The sequence below is a fragment of the Perca flavescens genome, chromosome 23 (genome assembly GCF_004354835.1).
Source record: "Perca flavescens isolate YP-PL-M2 chromosome 23, PFLA_1.0, whole genome shotgun sequence".
NCBI classification, from domain to species: Eukaryota; Metazoa; Chordata; class Actinopteri; order Perciformes; family Percidae; genus Perca; species Perca flavescens.
The window spans coordinates 2,379,293-2,397,858 of record NC_041353.1 but is presented as its reverse complement, the minus strand read 5'-3'; positions in this window follow the sequence as shown (position 1 = coordinate 2,397,858).

The following is an 18,566-nucleotide window of genomic DNA, read 5'->3' as shown; positions in this document are numbered from 1 at the left end:
CTGGTTTTGTTACACACACACACCGACTATGTTTACATGTACAGAATATTCAGTTTTTCGCCCGTATTCCTAAAAAAAAAGACAATATTCCAATGAAGCTGTTTGCGTGGCTAATGAAAGTTAATATTCCCGTGTGATTTCATACAACAATGTCCCCTAAAATGGTTGTATTTGTGTTTGTCAGCAGCTTATTTTGTGGTTTGTGTTGTAATCGCTCACCTTAAAGACATTCTGCCTGTGATGTTTCAGTTCGTGGCATTCGGGGAGCGGGTTAAAGAGCAGTTGTTTGCAGGTCAGTTGCATTGTAAGCATAGCCAGCGTTACATTTCTGTTTGCTTGAAATCAACAGCTTTTTGTCGAGCAGATAAACAGCAGCGCCTCCTCTGAGTCAGATCTGGTTACATAAGAGTCTGCAGGTTTTTCATTCCATCCAAACACTATGACAACCTATTTCTTTATTTCTTTATTTAAAAGGAAATCAGCTGCTGCAGGATTTTGGTTTGGATGAAAAAAATAGTCTGCAGACTTTCTCGCAACTTTGTAGTTTTGCTGAATTTATTTGAACGCAGCTGTTTTTTTTTTAACAGCTTGTTTCACCTGGATTGCTTGATTGACGCCATTCGTGTTTGGTGCGTTGAGTTTGGTGACTGTGGGTACGCGATCTGTGCTGCCTGCACAATCTGACATGCGCAAGATGTACATGCATGCGCAAGATGATAATCACTGCACGATCTGTTCCACGCTTGCACACCTGTGCACCGCGGGAATTTCATTCATTTCACAAGTGCTCTGGTGTTCGTTTTGAAGAGGTTAGTCAAGAAGTTTGTTCTTTACGTTACAAACATCACAACATTCCAACACTACGTCTATGTCTCATTCTGCACACTTCCGTCAGTACACTGCTAATGGTTTACCGACAACTTACTGCCGTAGTGCCCAACACACACTTATGTTAAAACACTTACCGGAAATGACGAGTGGTCGGCTCGGCTCGCAGCCTCTCAAAATCTGACGAAAATCTTTCAAACTGACCTTTGTTGATCTGAAATGAAGACAGATTCAGCAACTGCACAGCCTATTTCTCTCTTAACATGTTTTCAGAAACACGTTTCGTTGAACTATTTTAGTCCAATATGAGATCAGATTCTGAACGAGCCGCCATGACAGTCTGGCTTTGAATTTCCGGAGAAACCAGACCCCATGTGACGCGTTCGTCCAATCAGCTGCCGGTTTTCATTTTTTGGGCCACAATCCAGATTAGTGCCGCCTGCTGTTATGGAGACTATTACGTCTCGTCTCTTCGGTGAGTTCTGAGGAACTTTTTGGACCAACTCGGGGAGACTGATCAGTCCGACTGGCTTTACTGCCGTCTGGTCGGCCGTCTGGTTGGTATTTCAAGGCTATTAAATTTAGTTCTCGACTCCTCCACATACATCCGGACACAATTTTTAGCCCCTAAGTTACAAATTCAAGTCACGACATGGTAGCATTCCATGAAAAGTCACGAGCTGGCTAGCTAAACATTGTGCCGTTGGCAGGGTTAAAGTTAGGCTACCTAATGTTAACGTTAGCTAGCGGCTACCTAGTGTTGACGTTGGCTAGCGCTAGCTGATACTAGTGATTTCTAGTCGCCGACATATTTTGGGCTTCATTTAATAAACGTAACCTGTAGTAGTACACAATCGTATGTGTATTATTGATTACAATGTGCGGAATTACTTTACGTTGCCTATTTATGTCTATTTATTCCTATTTCTCACCGTTAATCACTGGCGTCTGTACAGCATCAACAGGGTGCGCCATCGTTGTTTATGTGTGTGTGACGTCAGAAACTGTAACTGGGAGTACAACCATCTGGTACCAGTTCACGGCGAGTAAGTTACTGGTTTAACTGCCGTTCCAGGACGCTTTCACGGGAAGAAGGTCGTGAAAACACGCGTTACTATTGCCTGGAACACGGCCTAAGATGCGAGCAAGGAAGGCAAGTGTGTCATGAAGATGTTACATATATTTTGTCCATAAAAGTACATTTTTGTATATATCCGTTGTGCAAAGTTAAAGCGCCCATATTATGCTCATTTTCAGGTTCATAATTGTATTTTACAGTTGCACCAGAATAGGTTTCCATGATTTAATTTTCAAAAAACACCATATTTTTGTTGTACTGCACATTGCTGCAGCTCCTCTTTTCACCCTGTGTTCAGGTCTCTGTTTTAGCTACAGAGTAAGACATCTTTTCTTCTGTACTATCTTTGATGGCACTCGCACATGCTCAGTAGCTCAGATCGTAGATCAGATGTCAGCTAGCTCCATAGACAGTAAAAGAAAGGCTGTTTCTCCAACTTCAGTCAGTTCCAAGGCAGGATCAGCTGGGAGACTTCTTCTAAACCAGGGAGCACATGGAAGTAGTTCTTTTGGAGATTATGGTGAACTAGTGTGTGTTGTAGCAGTGCTTTGCTATTGAGAACGAGGTAGCATGCTAGCGCTAGCATGCTAACGGTTGCTGTTAGCCCCCTCGTGTCGGCTAGTGACGTAGAAAGCTGTGCAGATTTTTACCGGCTTACCAGGAGACTGAAGGCAAGACACAAACCAGATCTCACTCAGAACACCATGGATGGTTGTTTTCAAAGCTTGTATGCATGTGGATGCACCAGAGACACAAAATAACACCCCAAATCCCAGAAAAAGTTATTTTTTTTTCATAATATGGGCACTTTAAAGTATGTGCACATACAGGAATACTTATATCTGCTTTCAAGATGACAAAATGTTGTGTGAACTTGCGTTAATATTCCCGAGGAGGTTGATTTTGTGAATGTGTGCTGCAGCCGTGTGTCAACAACCATCAACACGTTAGTTTCACAAACTGCTGTTGACGAAAAAAAAGAAAAAGTTCCCTTTAATTAACTTATAAAATGATAAATAAACACTTAACGAAGGTGCTACTTGTGAGACATGCAGTGGGTCCGAGAGGGAGCAAAATTACAAACTTCACAATTTTTATTTTTTTAAAAGGATAAAATCACTTTAAAGAAGAACATTTGAAATGAAAAACGACATCAGGGTCGCTGGTTGTCTTGTGTTTTTGTTCATACTTGTCGAGTTTTTCAGGCCGAAGCTTTGAGACGCGTCTGCACCGCGAAAGGGACCAAAAAAATGACGTTTTTTCTAGTTTTTCATATCATCAGAGCAGCCGAACAGACAGATGATACCTTCAAAATAAAAGTCTTTTCTATAGACTGTGGGTCATTTTGTGTTTTAAAAAAAAATATATATATGAAAAAAAGTGACACTGTTGTTGTTTTTAATCTTTTTTTGATTGTTTGATATGCAGCAACGGAGACAACATGAAATTAAAATCCTGTTTTATTTTGTTTTGTTTTTTTATATAAAAATATGAAGTTTTGAGCTTCAAACTGCCAAAATTATGAAAGAGTTAACACACGGTCGTCAGTGAGCTGCATATCAACGATTTCTGTTAAATCTTTCGGTTTTAATTGTCTTACTTAAGAACTTATATAATCTTCTACTGACATAAGCCATCAATGCAGAGTTTCTCAACCTTCAAAAGGACATTTTTATGACTTAAATATTAGATTTTTGATGGATATATGTCTGACTTAGGCAGCTTTGATTGTAGAGCTGCAGAGGCAGACAGATGCACACACACACACACACACACACAGACACACACAGAGACACAAACAAAGAGACACACACACACACACACACACACACACACACACACACACACACACACACACACACACAGAGACACACACACACACACCAGATTTGTTTAACTTTACATGTTCAAGCATTTTTAACTCCCCATATTTGAGTATTGGACTGGAACTAAAAATAACTTTCATAGATTACCAGCCTGTAAATTTTGTTGTTACAAAAATAGATCAGTAAGCCGGTTTAGACAATTGAAAATAAAGACAGTTGCACATCATCAGTTCCCAAAAAGTCCAATTTGATGCCTGGAAGCTATTTTTTGCTGCTCAGAAACCCCAGAGGAAGTCAGATTACAAAGACGCGTCACGCTAAAAATAAACGAGCTGAGGAACTCTGCATTAGTGAATGTTTCACAAGTGTTCAAAGGAATGTGTGAGATTTAATAATGATGATGATGATGATGATGATGATGATGATGATGACTTTCTGGTGTCATCATGTGGAGGTAACAGAGACTGAGGTGCACGATCTTAAAGGGTAAGATCTTTTCACAAGTTTCACAAGTGTTCAAAGGAATGTGTGAGATTTAATAATGATGATGATGATGATGATGATGATGATGACTTTCTGGTGTCATCATGTGGAGGTAACAGAGACTGAGGTGCACGATCTTAAAGGGTAACTTAAGTTTTTCTTTCAACCTGGACCTTATTTTCCCATGGTTTGTGTGTCTAAGTGGCGAAACAAGCTGCAATGTAATGTTAACGGGCAACTGCGCACCATTAATTTACGTCCACTAAAAGTTCTGTTGTTGCCACTGACAGACTCAGATTATTATTCTAAGTGTCTGACAACATTATGGGATGGATCCCTACAGAGGTAGACCTTTTAGTTAAAGAATAGGATCCTTTTAGTTTAACATGAAACAGCCCCAAAATCACCATCACCAAACTCCACCAGACTCCATATAAATAATCAGGACTTTTATCATCGTAAAACACACTTCATTCAAAGTCGACAAAATAAAACTATCAAAAGCCGTCTTGGTTCATCTTTCCACTGTTCCAACAATCACCACTCTGGTTTGGTTGAAATAAACCCTTAATTCACCCATTTACATGTGGAGATATGCTGGCTCTATACACGCTAAAAGTCCTGATTATTTACAGGGAGTCTGGTGGAGATATTCTGGCTCTATACACGCTAAAAGTCCTGATTATTTACATGGAGTCTGGTGGAGATATTCTGGCTCTATACACGCTAAAAGTCCTGATTATTTACATGGAGTCTGGTGGAGATATTCTGGCTCTATACACGCTAAAAGTCCTGATTATTTACATGGAGTCTGGTGGAGATAGGCTGGCTCTATACACGCTAAAAGTCCTGATTATTTACATGGAGTCTGGTGGAAATATGCTGGCTCTATACACGCTAAAAGTCCTGATTATTTACATGGAGTCTGGTGGAGATATGCTGGCTCTATACACGCTAAAAGTCCTGATTATTTACATGGAGTCTGGTGGAAATATGCTGGCTCTATACACGCTAAAAGTCCTGATTATTTACATAGTCTAGTGGAGTTTGGCGATATTGACTTTGGGGCTGTTTCATGTTAAACTAAAAGGATCTTACTCTTTAACAAAAAGGTCTATCTCTGTAGGGATCCTTTCCATAATGTTGTCAGACACTTAGAGTTATAATATGCGCCTGTCAGCGGCAACAACAGAACTTTTAGTGGACAAAAAGTAACGCTGAACATCAGTGCTGGACAAATTTCAAAGCTTTTTGTTCACATCAATCACTTTAAGTCACAAATGCATGGGGAAATACAGGTTGAAAAAATACTGAAATGAACCTTTAACATTCAAATACAGACATTGTACACAAAAATAATCATTTGTAAAACAGTCTGGGGGTTAATTAGATTGATTTAGCGCTACAGTATACGTGTGTTCCCTCTCTATTTCTTACAATCATAAGCCAAAGTCTCTTCCATGACGACTGAACGTCCCCGTGCAGGAGATGTCCTTTCAGAATAAAAGATGAAGTAATAAATGTGTACTCGTTGAGGAGATCCTTCCTGAACCCTGCAATCGGTAAGATTGCACCATCAGTTGTTTTTCACATGGGGTTCATGCTGCAGTATGCAAATGTTTGTCATTCGTTGGTGAGGCATAGTGCGTAACCTATGCCAGGTTATAGCCGACAAATCATGTCCATGATCTCATCATATTACAACAGTTTCAATAAATTTTGAAAGATAGGACTGTTCTGTGTGTGCTCATTATTGACGTACTATGACCTTCTTTTTAAAATCTCCAAATAAAAGTGATTTTCTTTTAAAGATTTAAAGGAAATGTTTAGATGTTTTGTAATGTTGCTGTACAGTATGAGGTACTTATCCATAGTCAGTGTATACCAACGTTAAAGGGTAACTACCATTTAACGTTCACCTATCTTTCACATGCTGCAGAAGTCCTCTTCGGGTCCAATCTTGCACCAGCGCAACGCAGCGCAAAGCCCGACCCAAGTGTCTTTGCTAGTTCAAGACTGACCCAGTTGTCAGATTCCCGTCCAGCGCCCACGTGGTTTCAATAGCAAATGCACCTGCGCCCATCTTTGCGCCCATGGCCATGCTGGTCTTACAGGGAGGTGTGTTCAGGTGCATTCTGGGTGTGTTGGTCTTACAGGGAGGTGTGTTCAGGTGCATTCTGGGCATGCTGGTCTTACAGGGAGGTGTGTTCAGGTGCATTCTGGGAGTATTGCTATCTTGAGGCAGCGGGAAGTGATCGCACCATTGACCAACAAAAACCTGGTCTAAAGTCAATAACGCAGCATTTCATTGTTATTTTAACAGAGCATTAGTACAATGCTCTTAGACTTGTGCACAGCAAACACACTATGCTTGTTACACACACAGGGACACACAGCAGCACACACACACACACACACACACACACACACACACACACACACACACAGCAGCAGCAGCACACACATGCAGAAGATTACAAATTAAAATATTAGGGTGCCAATCCTCCATCATAACAGCAATGCTCCAAGGTCCAAACGCGCCTGGCTTTTAAAGGGAATGGTAGATGATCTCTGATTGGTTGATTGCATGTTACGCCGAAAACACACCTGCACCAGGCGCTTCACACCGTGCGCTTAGATCGGTAAAATAGGGCCCTAGGGCTTTAAGTTTTAGCTGAAGACAGAAGTGGATACAGATGTGAGAAGTCAGCAGGAAGAATGGGAAGACACTAAGCTAATGTAATGCCCAACGTTACATATGCAGCCAGCATTTTGTTACCAAATCAAATTTCCAAAGGTCAGCTTTAGGCTCACTTTGTTTTTTGTAAGTTAAGATAAAGCATTTTGACAGTAACTTGTGGAACATGCAAACAGAGGCATGGGACCCTCCATTGCAGTTGAACAGGTGTACCAATTGTGCAATATGAGGGTTTTAAATTATAGAGTGAATAGAAAACATTGGTATTAATATTTAAGTATGTGCAGCTTTAGAGGATGGACAGAATTTTGCCAACCAATGTTTTTCTATTTCCTGGTTAATTGATTGCAAAAGAGCTGCGTTGAAACTAGGGGTGCTCCGATCCGATATTTGGATCGGGTATCGGCCCGATATTGACAAAATAGCTGGATCGGTGGATCGGGAAAAATAAACAGATCCACGGGCAGATCCAGTTTTTTTTTTACTCCGTCGCAGCAGTGGGACCCCTGTTAACTGCGTACCCTTTTCACTCATGGTAGTAACTTCAAAACACAACAATTAATAACCCACAACTAACTCTCTTTAAAAGGATAAAACACCAAAGCATATAACAATGAGACTTAAACAGTTTCTAACACTAATAGTTTTACATTTACAAAATGTAGCTACACCGCCGAATGGCATGCTGGGTAACATTACAGCTGCTAACCTAGCTAGCCAGGTAGCATAACAATCTGTTAAGCTGAGAAAGGCTCCGGTCGCTACTGCACATTCAAGAACCGAGAAGAAAGTCAGCTAGAGGATGAAGAGAGTTAGCTAGAGGATGAAGAGAGTTAGCTAGAGGATGAAGAAAGTTAGCTAGAGGATGAAGAAAGTTAGCTAGAGGATGAAGAGAGTTAGCTAGAGGATGAAGAGAGTTAGCTAGAGGATGAAGAAAGTTAGCTAGAGGATGAAGAAAGTTAGCTAGAGGATGAAGAGAGTTAGCTAGAGGATGAAGAGAGTTAGCTAGAGGATGAAGAAAGTTAGCTAAAGGATGAAGAGAGTTAGCTAGAGGATGAAGAGAGTTAGCTAGAGGATGAAGAAAGAGCGGAGATACACCAGAAAAACGTGTGCTCAAGAGAGGAGCCGTCTGTTGTTCCCAAGTTTTTTGGTTCTAACAAATCGGACATAATTTAGCCACTGTTGTTGCCCGTCGCGCTAACGTTATTCGGCCGTGCTAAAGTTACCGTGCTAACGTTAAAGACCTGTAACTTCAAGCTTGCAGCGGAGCAACGTTAACACAATCCACCTCCGGTCCCGCTACAGAACGTTGACAGAGACGGGTTCAGAGCAATGATTAAAACTCTGGATTTAAGAGGTCTCGCCTCGCTGAACTACGTCCGCCAACCTGCTAACGTTATTCAAACAGCGAAGGAGACTGACAGCGGAGCTCCGTTCAGTCGCCCACTACAACCACACTACATCCTAACTTACCTGTGTCCAAGGTAGTGTTTATACAACTAGCTTACAACTATTTGATTTTGAAAGGGAAACAATTTTAAAGTTGTTTGTATGTGTATTCATTCGATTTGAGTTTATTTTACTACTTTGCAGTTTGTACAATACAAATAGTTTAGCTTCTGTAACTTTTTCTGTAAGTTTTATGGATTCTCCTTCATATAAAGTTATCGTATAATGTCGTGGAGCCAAACCCTTTATTAATTAAAGCTTTTAGTAAACATGATGACATTAACATGTTTTTGTGATATTCTATGTACTCCTGACAGTAGAATAAGCCATTATAACATTATATAAACCAATATAAAGGTGGCCCATTACTGATGGCCCATTATTATTTATTTAAATTTATTTTAAGAAGTTTGATTACATTATATTGTCGATTTGAATGCACAGTTGTTTTTTAAATAACAAATAAATAAGAATTCAATACATTACATCTATGTTATTTTGTCTTAGTTAGGAAAGTAATGTTTAGTTAGGAAAGTCTGGTGCCTTTACTCTCTTCCATATGGTGGAAGGAAGGTATAAGGTGGAAGGTATACAGTTTATTATTAATTCAGCGACGGTATCGGATCGGTATTGGGTATCGACAGATACACAAAGCCCTGGCATCGGTATCGGTATCGGGACTGAAAAAGTCGGATCGGTGCATCCCTAGTTGAAACTGTTCCCTATCATGAAATAGTTCCCTGTATAGAGTGTTCGCCATTCTGTAGTGGTGTTCTAATTCTCCACGGTTCATTTCATTCACCATATAGTCCACTATAAAATACCCACAATGCACTGCTAATTTAAGTGTACATACGATGTAGCCTATGGCTGTGTCTCAAAGCGCCTACTTGCACACTTCAAAGACTTAGTTTTAAGTATATAGTGTAGATAATGCAAAAAGTCAGTGCACTGAAAGTACCAGGATGACCCCCTAAAAACAATCAAAAAGTTCAGTGTGAACCCTACTCGCACTAAACGGGCGCCATCTTGACTACAAAGTGGAAAGGGGAGGGACCAGAGACGTCAACCGGCAGCTCATTGGACGAACATGTCACGTGGGTCTGGCTTCTCCATAATTAAGCCCAACCCCTGACCCTAGGGATAGGGCTTAAATTGAACGGAAGCATAAGAACACAATACCGAATTTGAAAATGTCCTAGAAATGTGGGAACATAGGGCTGTGGGAACATAGGGCCTAATTTTAAGAAAAATCTTAGAAATGTGGGAACATAGGGCCTAATTTTAAGAAAAATCTTAGAAATGTGGGAACATAGGGCCTAATTTTAAGAAAAATCTTAGAAATGTGGGAACATAGGGCCTAATTTTAAGAAAAATCTTAGAAATGCGGGAACATAGGGCCTAGTTTTAAGAAAAATCTTAGAAATGCGGGAACATAGGGCCTAATTTTAAGAAAAATCTTAGAAATGCGGGAACATAGGGCCTAATTTTAAGAAAAATCTTAGAAATGTGGGAACATAGGGGCTAATTTTAAGAAAGTCTTAGAAATGTGGGAACATAGGGCTGTGGGAACATAGGGCTGGTGGAACATAGGGCCTAATTTTAAGAAAAATCTTAGAAATGTGGGAACGTAGGGCCTAATTTTAAGAAAAATCTTAGAAATGCGGGAACGTAGGGCCTAATTTTAAGAAAAATCTTAGAAATGCGGGAACATAGGGCCTAATTTTAAGAAAAATCTTAGAAATGCGGGAACATAGGGGCTAATTTTAAGAAAATCTTAGAAATGTGGGAACATAGGGCTGTGGGAACATAGGGCTGATGGAACATAGGGCCTAATTTTATGAAAAATCTTAGAAATGTGGGAACATATAGGGGCTAATTTTAAGAAAAATCTTAGAAATGTGGGAACATAGGGCCTAATTTTAAGAAAAATCTTAGAAATGTGGGAACATAGGGCTGACCGCAGGTAATCAGGGTGAATGCCGATCCCCGATCAGTTAGAAAATGCAGATACTGTGATCGGGATTGGGACATCCCTAGCAACGATGTTTTCCGTTGTCCGAAATCTCATTTGGTTGTTCCCCATATATTTCACTCTTTAATAAACACTATAAAGGGACTAGTGAGTGAGGGAATGGGGGAACGGTTTCCAACACAGCTAAAGGTCGGCACAAGCAAAGTCAAACTCATGGAACAAACACACGTTAGAGATCACAGCAGCACGTTTATATGTGACCTCTCTAAAATAGTCCGGCATGTGAAGCAGCTCAGAGCGTCAGAACAACCTGTTAAACAACATCAACATCGAGAAGTGCTAACATACAACACTGCCACAGACTTATGTAATGGTTGCTGAACTAGATCTCTTAATTGTTTGTGTTTTTGGACAGTTTGAACCTTAATGACAACATTATTGTCATTTTATTTTATTATTAAAAGCCTAATTGATCAATTTTCTCGTGAAAAATATAGTTTATAGGCACAACAAACTTACTTGTGATGCAAACATGAAATTGCTTTACATACTTTTAAACTTAAATACATTTAAAACAAGCTTTAATAAAGTGAATAAATTAAATTCTAGACTGAACAGTCGTATATGTCCCATTAAATACAGTTTTAATATGATTTTGGGACCCAAAAGTGAATAATTGAGTGAATGAGTTCATTTTTGACATTGGAAATAGGCAATACAAAATGTTTTTTTCTTTAAATGGACAGACTGATCTCATTAAGTGGTGTCACGCCAATTTGTATGCCATTATTGGCATACAATCCATTTGTGCATGAATAGGTCCTGGACATGTGTGTGTGTATATCAGGCCTGTCTGTAGTGATTTCTAACAAAACAGAGTGTAAATTGTAATTTCCCCACTGGGGATCAATAAACAGTATAAATTATTATTATTATTTTGCTTTAGAAAGTCATGATATCACGTTGAAATGGACGCTGAGCACAGTGTCCATTAAAGATGGCCAAAAAAGACATTTCCCCCAAGAGACATCTGTAAATCAGTGGATATATTTTTAAGTGTCACCATCCCTCTACCCCATCGTAATGACTCGTTTTACTATCAGAATTTGATCCATTCGGTCTGATAACATTTGGAAAATCTAGAAAAGCAGCGCAATTAAATAATTTATTCCCCATTCAAGTGGGCGGAGGTCTTTAGTGCGCCTGCTCTATGGGTGGAAGTTTAACTTTTTTGGCTTCATAGGCCACTGAGCAACTCTCAGGAATGAACGGGCCGCCTATAACGCTATATCCAGGTCTTGTTATACATCCATGGGTTAGCCCCGACATAGTCTATATCCACAATATTCGCCAGATCTCCCTCTTTTTCGGCCAGATGTCCGTCCCATTCCTCTGTCTCTGTGTTGGTGTTCTAACCTCCGGTGGATTTGTGAGGACTATGGTTAACTGCTCCTCAAATCTCTGCAGGGTAAATCCAGACAGCTAGCTAGAATATCTGTTCAATCTGAGTTTTCTGTTGCTCGACTAAAACTACTTTTGAATGTACACATGTTCCACCAAAACAAGTTTATTCCCGAGACTATTTAGCAGAGGCAGCGCGGCTTCTCCCGGTGCTTAGCACTGCCCACGATGATTGTGATTGGTTTGAAGAAATGCCAATAAACCAGAGCAAGTTCTTCCCTATCCCAAATATATTGTTCCTGTGTCTTTGTTGTACCAGGCAAAATATTCTCTGTAGGAATTAAAATAGTATGTTTGCACGTACAAATGCACACACATTCATGTATGCATGTATGCATGTGTGCAGTATCTCCCACCCCCAAAAAATAGGGCTCCCCCATTTACTGCAGTGTAATCTGAACACTGGATGTCTGAATGGATGAACGGATCTACAGATGAATGTAGAGCCCCTCTCCCTCTGCAGTCCTTCCATGGTTCGTGTGACGTCCACTGGCGCTCTGCTTAATTATTGAGGCTCAGTCTCTCTCTCTCTTTTGTTGGAGTGTTAATCTGCCAACACGCCATCTCACTGAAACCTGAATCACTATAAATGTACAGAGATCCTCCAATGCTGCCTATATTTGGGAAAAACGGTACGAAGGCTGAGAACTTCTCTACAGTATCCTGAAGTGTGTCAGTCAATAGTGGAAAACAAGATTGATTGAGCAGCCCCAAGCGGGATCTTCTCGTCTGGTCTTTTCTGGGTCTGAAAAGTATAAAGCCAATGCTAAATCTTCTTAAAGCTGCATTCTCTGTAACTTCCAGCAGGGGGCGACTCCAATGGCTCCAAAACAAAGTCTGTTTCTAAAGAAGTCTATGAGAAAATGAGCCCACTTCTCACTTGATTTATGACCTCAGTAAACATTTTCATAATGAGTTTATGGTCTCAATCTCTAGTTTCAAGTCTTCTTCAACACAGCATGATGTTCATTTAGTAAATGATGGTCCCATTTATTTTAAAATAGATGATAAAGCAGGGGATGCTTTAGGACCTGTCAATCAGGACAGAGGCTTAGCGATGCTAACCATGCTAACACTGTGGACATTAAAATAGACCTCAACTTGTTTTTTAGTGTTGTCTGTTTTTTCATCTTAAAATTTGACCCTCTCACTGGGTGTTTACTCTTTAGCAAAGTTAACTGGAACATTTCGGTCATCTAAAAATGTCTTGTTTAGCATTCGGTAGCACCTTGCCAACCAAGCTAGCTAGCTAGTGCTAGTGTTAGCTGGTAGCTTAAGGGAAAAATGTTTGCTTGTCCAGTCAAGTGTGGGAAGGAAGGATTCATACATTTCCAAAAGAAGAGTATCTTGTGCAGTCATTTTGGCAAAGTCCAATTTAAACTACAAATTACGAATACGAAATGTGAAAAGGTCCATGTCAACACATTCTCACTCCCATTGCGTAAAATTCGGACGCTTGGTCAGGGGCCTGTGGCGTTGTTATTGACGCTTAAAGTCTCCTTTAGCATCATATCTAGAGGCGCTTTATCTAAACGCTATGGGTCAGGACTATTGGCGTCACTTTTGACGCGGTTAGGTTTAGGAAAAGATGTTGGGTGGGCTTATAAAAGCTACGTTTAAGTGACATGCAGGACAAGAACGGGACGGTTGGGTTTAGGTAAAGAAGAACGGGACGGTTGGGTTTAGATAAAGAAGAACGGGACAGTTGGGTTTAGGTAAAGAAGAACGGGACAGTTGGGTTTAGATAAAGAAGAACGGGACAGTTGGGTTTAGATAAAGAAGAACGGGACAGTTGGGTTTAGGTAAAGAAGAACGGGACAGTTGGGTTTAGGTAAAGAAGAACGGGACAGTTGGGTTTAGGTAAAGAAGAACGGGACAGTTGGGTTTAGATAAAGAAGAACGGGACAGTTGGGTTTAGGTAAAGAAGAACGGGACAGTTGGGTTTAGGAAAAGAAGAACGGGACAGTTGGGTTTAAGTAAAGATGGTGGGTGGGCTTATAAAAGGTACGTTTAAGTGACATGCAGGACAAAAACGGGACAATTGGGTTTAGGTAAAGAAGAACGGGACAGTTGGGTTTAAGTAAAGATGGTGGGTGGGCTTATAAAAGGTACGTTTAAGTGACATGCAGGACAAAAACGGGACAATTGGGTTTAGGTAAAGAAGATTGGGACGGTTGGGTTTAAGAAATGTGACACGCAGGACATGAACCCCGGTATCCTGGGTCAAAGTCCTGTGTTGTTTGACTCATTTTAATTTATTTATTCGATAAGGGACAGTGCACAAAAAAACATTAATACATGTCTTGTGCCAGGTTGTAGCAAATTGCTAATTTCCTCCCGTAGTCCCTGGGCAGATAGATGGCACATTAAAATACACAGTATTTACAGTACAACATATAATACAGATACATAAAGTCATAAAAATCTACAGTCATTATGCATGTTATCCCACCCCCCCCAACCAGCAATACTTTCTAGCCCAAGCGTCCATATTTTACGAGATCGGAGTGAGAACTGGTTGTCCATATATATATATATATATATATATATATATATATATATATATCTCTAAACACATTGTTTTCCTTGTCTTTTTTATGGGCAGTTGGTACTTATGTTTAGCCACCAACAGGTTACTGTGAGCCGGGTACAGGCACCATCACCAGACCGTGGTAGTCGAGTTTAGCCCAGAAAAAGTCAGTGTCATCCATCCACCAAACCACCCACCCAAGTTTAGGCACCTAAAACATAAGTTAAGTTTAGGAAAAAGACCGTGGTTTGGATTAAAACACTCCAGAAGAATGAACACGCTTAGATAGATGGCGGCCGTTCTGCACATGCGCGATTCACATCGTGTCTTGACAAACCCTGCATCTTTTTTCCTGTCCCAGCATCTCTATCTCTTTCTTTTTCCTCAAATAGCAAACCTCTCAGTATGTGGTCTCCTACCTCCTCCTCCTCCTTTCCCGTTTCCTTCTTTGTTTCTGTTTTCTTTGCTCCTCTGGATCTCCTTTTGCGTCCACCCACACTAACCTCACATGCACTCTGCCCCAGGCTCCCTCTCTCTCTCTGTCCATATATATACATGAACAGCTCTTCTCATTTTCAGCATACAACCGTTTACTGTATGCCGCAGTGGTCTCTAGCCTCGGTGTGATTCATGCAACAACAAAAAAAAAAAACATCTTATGAAAACAGTGTAGGAATTAGTGCCAGGAAAAAGCAGCAGGGTTTCTATCCAGCGGAGACGTGCAGCGGATGAGTAACTGTTCTCCCTCTGAAGAGAGGAAATGTGCCTCAGTCTGTCCCACATTTACGTGAAATATTTGTCTCCAAACCATACGACAATATAGATAGTCTGTTCCTTCCCTCTAAAGCAGTGGTTGGCAAACTTTTTCCAATAATGTACCCCTTTTTGAATTGTTTCTTTGGGCCAAGTACCCTAACCTGACCAGCACTAACCAGTTTTGGTAGAAAAAAATGTTTCTATAAAGAGGAACAGTACAGCGCTGTCAGCGATAGATTTACTAAACAACAGCCTTGGAACCTGAAAAATATTAAAATGCTGATGAGAAAGAGTGAAAAATCTGGAAAAAAAGACAAAAACTTTGAAAAAAAGATGGTAGAAAGAAGGAAGGAAGGCAAGAATAGGTCAAAAATAGTATCAAAAACAGTGACATAAGAAGAAAAAAAGCAAGAAACTTAAAAAGTATGTGCTATGTGCTTAATTTATGTTACTCACCCTCATAGTTGTGTAGCTACGTAACTTGATATGTCCCACTTCAAAGCTTTCTCCCGTTTCCTGATGGGTGCAGGTGAAAGACCGTCGACCATTCTGTGCACATTATTGACATATACTAATAATAAAGCGATGGACGGCGGGGTTAAATAAACTTGGGTTACAGACCCATGGTTACAGAGGAGCCGGCCGCAACGGATGTTCTCACATAAAACGAACGCACCCTCAACGGGGCAGGGATCATTTCATTGGTCAACGCTACACCTGGCATTCTATTGGTTGTGGAATTTTGATAGTGTTGTAACACAGAAAAATCCAAGCGCACAGGAGAGATCCGAGAGTAGCAGATTTGCAAGCGCGCAGAATCAGGCTGAGCGCGAGGAGAAGGTTCAAAGCTGAGAGCAGGAAATCTGTCCACAGAACAACACATCTGAGTCCGAGCACAAAGTTTGAGCACAAGCAGAGCAAATCGAAGCGCGAGCATGACCATTTGAGTGTGAGAGCAAGGTTTTGAGGGAAATTATTACAAAATCTGAACGTAATATCAGTGAGAAATGCTCTCAAATTGAAAGAATGCGCTCTTGAATAAAGATAGGAATATAACTCCATAGAGTAGGTCTAGACCACACTCTCACTCAAAAGCATCCAAATAACACAGGTTTACACTTTGAAAATACGTGCAATGTGTACGCCAAAGTAAAACTGTGCGTAGAGTAGGGAGATCGGGGTTCGGGGTCCCGTGTGTGGTGATTTTCAGCCTTTCTGTTAAGCCGTGGTTATGTGCCGTGTATTAGCGTGTTTTAGCGGTTATGTGTCGTGTTCTTGTGACTTTCTAATGTTTTTTTTGTTAACCCTTCCCCAATGTTTCTTCCCTAAACCCAGCCGTTTATTAGCGTGTTTTTGTGACTTTTTTGTGTTACTAAAGCCTTTCCCTGCATTCAGTTCCTAAACCCAACCATTTTTTTTTTTTTTTTTTTTTTTTTTGTGTGACGCTGTCCTCGCGATAACACACAACGTGGCGACGCGAGCCGCGTGCATATAAAACGCACCGGTCTCCCTTACTGTAATTGGAGCTCCACGTATCTAATGTACGCACAATTTTACTTTGGCGTACACATTGCACGTTCGTAAACCCGTGTTATTTGAACGCTTTTGAGTGAGACCGGGTTGTTTGATCAGAAGAAAAAGAGACGCAGTGAAAGCTAAGGCCTCCTACACACTGGCTGCGTGGCGTGACCGTTTTTATTTCGGCTCCCATGTTAACCGGTTAGAGCGTGCACGCTAGAAATAGGACCGACGCCTATTTTTCACGCGACACGCCAGCGTGTTGGAAGCGTTTTCAGACTAAATAGAATAGGAAAAGATGTTTATATGTCATTTAGACACAAATACATATTAATAAATTACATGTTGATGTCTGAAAGTCTCGAGGTTTTGATTTAAATGCAGATATATGAATGAATTTTTTAAAAACTAATAATAAATAATTATTGATTTTTTAATATTGCACCTGTCAATACAGAACGAAATATTCTGGAGCCTTTTTTTGCCGTCAATACTGCTGACATTGTCTTTGTAATCAAATCAGTATATATTTATGTTTATGGGAAACACATGTGTCCAGACAAGGCTAGCAGCAGCAGCAGCAGCAGCAGTCAGACACCTTTCTGGTGTGTAAAGACATAGAAAACGCCACGCAGGCAGTGTGCAGGAGGCCTAAGTGAGAAGGCTATATAAGACATGCAGTAATTTTTTTTTTTTTTTGTTTGAGTTTAGTTTATTTATGAAAAGGGACAGTGCAAATTAACAAAACACATGATTTCCCATGGGTTAAAAAAGCCAGAATTAGCCAAAAGGCTATATATATATAGATATATATATATAAATTAGAATAGACATAACCATTAAGAACAATAAGAGGAAAACAATAAGTAAAATTCATGTATGTTGACTCAAACTAATAGAATAGAAAAGTAGTGTTAGTGCTGACATGTAAAAATATCTTTATTGTTATTGTAACAGATACTACGAAATTAAGTGCAGTACTTGTCAGTGCCAAACATCTATGAGGTAATATGTATCTAAAATAAATACATAGTAAAAAAAGCTACTACTGCAAACATATTATATTAATGCTAAAAAACACATGGGAGACACACTCATACAGGCATCCACATTTAAAAATTGCACATAGCCCTATTGAGGTAGATTAGTGGTAGGAACTATACTTTAACAGCATTATTCAATGAACTTATGGCTGTTGGATATGTATTGACCATCCAGTGTTTTAGCTGCTCAGCAAAAGACGTATATGCGTTTAACTGTCTGATGTGGTTTTGGGATTGAGTTCCACTCTCTTGACCCTCTGATGGACCATGCTGACCGGCTAAAAGAACTTTTCCGCATCGGAATAACACAGTCTCCTCTTGAAGATCCTTTTGTGACTCGAATGAGTCATGAGTGTCTTTATATACCAAACGCACCTTTACATATTTCATTAGGTCTTCCCAGATTAAAAGTCAAGTTTGACACCCTGGCTGTATACGCGATCTTCCTAGCCTTCCCGTTATTAGTCGCTGCGTTACATCAGCCGGCCGTGGAGCTGAGTGTGCATTAGTTGATCTGTAAATGTTTGGAGCTGCCTGTGCAGCTATAATGCAGCATGAGGGCCCTCAGCGTGCAGCTCAGTGTCAGCGTGTTGTTGTTACAGACGAGTCGTATTCTTAGCTCGGTGAGAATAGCTCTCCGCTCTGACTCAGATGCTTCACTGCGGCCCACATAGTACACATACAGTCTATATACTGCAGCCCCAATATAGTCTGTCCTTTGTTTCCATAACTTCCTGTGTCCCTTTTCTTTCTGAAACTGTCCCTACCACAAGTCATTGGTTTAAGCAGCAATTAAGACCTAACTACAAGCTAGTAGTTTGGACGGGAGCCAGGGGCATCGGACTGGGGGGGGGTACCCAGGTGTCCCTCATGTGAGGAGGGCCCACAAACATGCTAGAATGAATAGCTGTGGATGCAGGC